Genomic DNA, 5,995 nt, shown 5'->3' with positions numbered 1-5,995 from the left:
TATATGTCTTTGTATTGTTGTTTGATGTAAATATTTTCATTTCCCGTCATCATTTTTCTTCTTCTTTCACCATTCCTTCCACTCCCATAATTATTAACATACTTTAGACTTCAAGTGGACCTATCAGCAGATTTTTTTTTTTTATAGAAGCCGTCAGTGCTAAGGTACTAGGGCATCCTTGGCTGTCTGAAGCCGTCACTGCTAAGGTATTAGGGCATCCTTGGCTGTCTGAAGCCGTCAGTACTAAGGTATTAGGGCATCCTTGGCTGTCTGAAGCCATCACTGCTAAGGTATTAGGGCATCCTTGGCTGTCTGAAGCCGTCACTGCTTAGGTATTAGGGCATCCTTGGCTGTCTGAAGCCGTCACTGCTTAGGTATTAGGGCATCCTTGGCTGTCTGAATAAAATAGCTGGCGATGTGGATGGTGGCAGGATTTTATTCATGCAGACTTGCCAGGTCACTGTAAGGTCCACTTTAACTCCCTAACTCTTCAATCATCTGTACTTCTCATCCCGATATAGCCTCATCCGTTCCCCCATTACCCCCTCCCTGGTTCTAGAACACAGGGCTACATAATAAACCAGTAACCCCCCCCCCCCCACCCCCCACACTCACTCTCCCTACACCTCAATCTACAATGTCTTATTCTTGATTCTGAAAGTGATCTTTGTAAATAAATGAATTGATTTACGATAAAGGAAGCTCTTGTTTTGTTTTATTTGCAGTCGGAACAGTATGATAAAAATCCAACCAAAAATCCACAAAGAAGGGAAATCGCCAACATGATTAGTGGAAGTGGAAGCATCCTAATATCCAAGGGCATCCCTACAATAGGGTTTCCTTTCCGGCCAGAACATCTTAGCAACCTGTGACGGTCTGGACAGCACCCCGCCCAGCTCACTGATGTAACTGGTTGCTAGGAGCTGAGCGGGACACTCTGGCTGGTGTCCCGCCCAGCTCTTGCTCTCTCTCCTTGTGCAGGGTGACTGGTCTTGTCTCCGCCCCCTCCTGTAATCAACACCGCTCACTGCTGCTCTCCTTGTGCAGGGTGACTGGTCTTATCTCCGCCCACCACCTGTAGTTTTCTGTAGTGGGTTGAACCTGTTGGACCCCTCCCACAGCTCTTCCCTCTGCACAGGCTATAGGCAGCACAGTGATGATGTCACTGGTACTTTTACAAGGTAACATCGGGGTTCATAAGCTCATTTGGTGCACAGAGAGTGGATTCATATCCATTGGGGCTATCGAGGAATAAAATAAAATGAATGTTTTTGTGCCGGGAGTTCAGCTTTAAGAACTCAGAAAAAGATCTGCCGCCCCTAAGGCAGTCTCTATTATGAGGTTTATATAACTATTGCCTGACAACCGCACACATTATGTAATAAGAACATTCCCCAAGAGAAACGGGTACACGTTGCATCACCGCTTACATAAACCTGCGCCTGACAATGACCCAATTACTTCCAGCTGACAGAATAACCCGATAAGAACGGAAAAGTGACCCAACGCCATTATATAAATGCTGGCTGACCCAGATACATTGTATAACTATATGAAGGCAAAAGTGTGCCAGGCACAGCCTGTGATTTCCTTCTTCTGTGTCGCAGGGGGAGGAGGATGGAATGCTGCATCTGGTGATTACAGTCCTTCCATTTACACATTCCATACATTAAAGAGGACCTGTCATTAACAATCACCCCCATTTACACTTTAAATGTGCGTTTGTACCCGTGTTTTGAGCGTTTTTTGTTTGTTTTAGTCGATGGAAAGCCAGTTAGTAGGAGGAGGAAACCGCTGTTAGATGCGGAATGGCGCACAAACGCGCGTTACATGTGTATTGAAGTCGACGGGGCCAAAATGGGGCATTTTTCTGCCCCACGAAAAGCTCAAGCGACACAATGCTCGGGAATGAATGGGCACCGTGGAATATTAAGAGGATCTTCATGTTGAGCATGGCCGCGCTTGGCAAACGTGCAACAAAACTGCTACGTTCTACAATCAAACTACTGGACGAGTCACATGACTACTGGGCACTGTGGATGTTTAACATGATAAGAGAATGCAGGGGGTCTGTAGCTTTCAATCAGACGGACCCTGGAGTGTGGGTGTCACCAGCATGCGTTATGACGTCCATGGTGAGAGGGGATATTGACAGGTTGGGATCAGGTCTGCCGCCGGTTCCTCCCCCGTCCTGCTGTTGGGCCTCTTGCTCCATGACCTAGTGCCCAACTTTTAAGAGGGGGTGGCTCGCCTCACTCACAAGCCAGGTGACCTCGGGTGATAAAATAGAGTCCAGTTTTGGAATTTGGAGATAAAATAACTAATTGCTGGAGGCCGTCACAGCAGAAGGTGCTGATCCTTTGGAAGGAGCCATCATCTGAGGAGCTTCCTTGACCAGGAGTAAGGTGGGTCAGCGGGTTTGGCTGAATCATCCTGAGGTTGTGGTCCAGGCAAAAGGACACCAATAGGACATGATGGCGGGAATGACCCAAAAACAAACTCATGGGTCAGAGTCTTCGTATCCCTTCCTGCACACAAGGAAGTATGAGTGTCTTCTAGATACTGCTAAGGTATGACCAGCAGGAAAGGCCTTAGGCCTAGTCAGTGGTGGCCAATAACCTTCCTATATATGGAGTAATATGGATGGAATGTGGGACACGGGGCCAGGAGTAAAGCTGTCTTTAATTTTCACTGTGTTGCACATTTGGCCCATTTTCCTTATCTACAATCTCAAATAATGGGAAACATAAGCTGTGAGGCCCGTCCTGAAATCCTGTCCGCAGATGTAAATACATATAAGGAAGCGGTTTTAGCTGCCGGAGGATTTGCATTCTTGCCCATCCAGTCCTGAGATGTGGCCAATCTCGTGTGGAGCCGATAGCCGAAGCACATCAGTTATCTCCTCGTTGGTTTATATTAAGGCTGAGAGATTAGGATTACTACGTCACTGGATTCAGACCACTTCTTGACAGATGCCTTCAGTAGAGACTTTCCAGCGGGACAGGCTATGTCTCCGTGAAATTTCCCAGGCGCTTCACTCCTTGATGCCCCGGGGTCCCGGGTGGAGAAAATAAGGGGACGAAATGGGGGGTTGGCTGTGTTCCAGCCACCTGATCATCTCGTCCCTCCTCATAATTGTCCCTATCTCAGATACTGCAGATGCATGAGTGTTAAGTACCGGTCCCCCTGAAGAAGCTAATTTTGCAAAACGCGTTGGGAATATCGAGACAATTATGCAATATATTTATTATATTTTTTTATACAATTAAATCATGGAATTTTTTGACTACCGGGACTATCATGCCAGCTATGCATTTGGATTTTGTATAATCGATGATAATGGTTTTTATTATGTATATAGATTTATAAGCACTCGGCCTGAGACTGTATTTTGTATTTTATATTGAATAAATTTTGATAACACTTTTATATGCATGAGCCATACTTATCTCTCCATAAACCCTTTTTCCCCCCATATTTTTCTATATACAATGTATTTGAGGGGGAGAGATAGTACAGGGAACCTATGCTGGGGCAATCCACGATTTTTTCTTTCAGTCCTGAGATGTACACAGCCCTGGCACACGGTACAAGAAGGGACCTGATCGCTCCCTGAACTTTCATTAATTAGTCTCCTCCCCACCCCCGCTGACTGGACGGTGAATGGAGAAGCAGAAGACTGATGAGCGCATCTCGTGGTCATTCTGATCTCACCTCCTGTCAGCATGCTCCTTGCAGTACACCTAATTGGCTATTTGTGCTGCTTACCCTTGCCTCATCTGAGCTCTGCTGCACAGGGGCTGCAAGAGGCTGATATCAAGTACTTACACTGCATGCATATTAAAAACAAAAGCATTTTTTGGCAAAGTAAGCTTTGATTGCATTATCAAAAACAACTCTAGTGTGTATTCCTATTACAATGATGATGTTATAACAGCAGTGGCGTCACAAGGGGGGTGCGGACCGCTCCCAGGTGACACCATTGGAGGGGTGACACCAAAATGACTGACAGTTTTGGTGTCACCCCCTCTGAAAAGTCAGGCACTTCGTCATGGACCGAGAGCCCGACAGTTGCAGGAGAGAGAGGAGGGGACCCGGCGACATATCTTATGCCGCCGGGTGAACGTTCCTTCCTCTCTCATCTTGGTAATGGACGCCGGCAGGTATCACCAAGATGGCCGCCCATGCGCGATGATGTCATGGCGGGATGTCACCCAGTATCCGCTCCGGGTGACACCCTGCCTCTTGACGCCCCTGTTTAACAGCAGAGGATACGCCGGGACTTTACAACTCCTTTCACAAGCCCTAGCTGAGCTGAATCACCATGTCAGCCTGCATGCTGTCCACTAGAGGGCGCTGCATTCTCACATAACTCCATGATCCAGACACTTCGGCTGCCCCAGCCTTCTCACCATAAAAATGTTCACTATGCCGCCTGAAACTATTTGACAACTTCACATCCCAGATATTTCAGTGACATATTTGTTGCTGCGTGTGCCTGAACATGTGGGTGTTGTCGAACCGCTACGGCCTGCAGCAGCTGACGCTTCTATAAAAGTGGTTTGACCTAAAAACAAAAAAGTAAAAAATAGAGTGTAATAAAAACAAAGGAAGCGCTATATAAAGAGACACCCAGACAACCAATAAAAATAGAGCAATTAACTTTTACAGAGGACCTAACTGGATCACATTTATTTGGCTGAAGCATTGTCTGTGTGTTATAAACAATCGCCTTTTTTATTTTTTAATTAAATCCATTTTTACCCTTTTTTTCCCAATCTCAATGCTGCTGATCTCCTCCGGCCTCTTTCAGCCACTTTATTAAAGACCGCTCACTGTTGCTTTCTCTCCTTGTGCAGGGTGGCTTGTCTTGTTTCCGCCCCCTGCTGTAATAAAGACCGCTCCCTGCTGCTCTCTCTCCTCTTGTGCAGGGTGACTGGTCTTGTCTCCGCCTCCTCCTGTAATAAAGACCGGTCACTGCTGCTCTCTCTTCTTTTGCAGGGTGACTGGTCTTGTCTCTGCCTCCTCCTGTAATAAAGACCGGTCACTGCTGCTCTCTCTTCTTTTGCAGGGTGACTGGTCTTGTCTCCGCCTCCTCTTTAGTTTTCTACAGGCAGCCTGTAGTGTGTGTGGTTTACTGGGGTGACTGGTCTTGTCTCCGCCTCCTCCTGTAATAAAGACCGGTCACTGCTGCTCTCTCTTCTTTTGCAGGGTGACTGGTCTTGTCTCCGCCTCCTCTTTAGTTTTCTACAGGCAGCCTGTAGTGTGTGGGGCCTACTGGTCCCCTCCCACAGCTCTGCTCTCTGCACATACCCACAGACTAGGTTTGCAAAGCCATTTGATGCACATAAAGTGGATTTATGTCTTATGTGGCTACTGAGGAATATATATTCATAGAGTTTTTGTGCTCGGGGCAAGTGACCTCCTCCATACAGGAGCCATGTAGTTGCTTTGAGGAAGAAATGATTAGGCTGGAGAGCTGCTGAGTCATTACTGGAAGGGGGAAGGAAGGTAAGGGGGCACAAGAACGACACGGTGGACTCCAGTGTTTCTGCTTTGACCTTACATTATGCACCCATATAAGCTCTGACACCATCCAATAGTGGAGCGGACTCGAGGTGGACTCCTGCAGGGGCGGGAGAGTGTGGTTTGTTCAGCCAATAGGAGGCCCTATCACTCAGCCCTGAATGGGCACATGACAGTCTCTCTTTAACTCCTTCTTCCCCTTTCCTCCTTAGCTGTCTTTTTTGCAGATTTTTTTAATTTAACCATTTATCTACATTTTTCATTTCCCCATTGCTCATAATAACGAAATCACATTATTCTAATCATGTCCCCGTGGCCCCCAGTCCCACTGAGCTTTCCATGGAACAAAAGGCTGTAACCTGAGGCTGCCAGACCATGGCTGCCATTTCTGTACCCTGCACTGACCCAGACACTGTACATACAGATGTGCAAGATCCACCTGTCTCACACTGGGAAGGTTGGGGGGCAA

This window comes from Nanorana parkeri, unplaced genomic scaffold, assembly GCF_000935625.1.
Source record: "Nanorana parkeri isolate BGI_ZX_2015 unplaced genomic scaffold, ASM93562v1 scaffold2432, whole genome shotgun sequence".
Lineage (NCBI taxonomy): Eukaryota > Metazoa > Chordata > Amphibia > Anura > Dicroglossidae > Nanorana > Nanorana parkeri.
Note: the sequence above shows the minus strand (reverse complement) of the source record.